The sequence below is a fragment of the Myodes glareolus genome, chromosome 20, assembly GCF_982192425.1.
Source record: "Myodes glareolus chromosome 20, mMyoGla1.1, whole genome shotgun sequence".
Lineage (NCBI taxonomy): Eukaryota > Metazoa > Chordata > Mammalia > Rodentia > Cricetidae > Myodes > Myodes glareolus.
In genome coordinates, this window is record NC_142045.1 from 7956016 (window position 1) to 7956886 (window position 871).

Below are 871 nucleotides of genomic sequence, written 5' to 3' on the forward strand. Positions count from 1 at the left end.
AGCCTACAGTCTGGGGCCCAAAGAAGTGGTTCCACAGCTAAGAGCACTTGCTACTCTTTACGTAATGTCTGGGTTTGGTTCCCAGAAACGACATGGGAGATCATCACTGTCCATAGCTACTGGGCATTTCTTCTGGTTTCAGCGGACACTTCATACATGTGGTACACAAACATATATGCAGACAAACAGTAATGAAGTACTTATAGATCAAACACATAACTTTGTCCCCATGCTCTTTCTTGTTCCTGTTCTATTTACTTATCACATACTCTGATTTTGTTGTTGTGGCAGAATTCCCAAGGACACCAACTCAAAAGGAGTAGAAGGAAGGTCTATTTTGGTTAGAGTTGCAGAAGTTTCAGTGAATGACAGCTTGGCTTTGTTCTGTGATCTTGAACACTTATGGGAAGTATTTGGTGGAGAAAGCAGCCCACCTCATAGGGGACAGGAAGAAAAAAGAGAGAAGAGAGTTCAACATTTCAGGGATCCTCGAATGATATGAATTCCCTCCAGTAGGCCCCACCTCCAAAGTTCCACCACCTACTGGAAGTGTTGGTAACCAATCCTGTAACCTGGGCCTATCAGGCCCACTCCTGGTCCGCACTACAGGGGATACTTGTACAATATTTTTTTTTTATAATGCTCTGTTTTTAGACAGGAGATTTCTAAGTTTACTGGAGTTTGATTTTACACTTGTTTATTCTTCTTTAGCACATTCCATTAGCTTTTAGAAACGGGACACTGTGATTTTGTAGCTTCCCAACGTCTGACTTTATTTCTCCCTCTCATTGTTCCTCAGGTCTCAGATCTGACCTGAGTGTACAGTGTTCTTATTCTTTTGAAAGTAGGTGGCCAAAGGCAATGTGTAGCC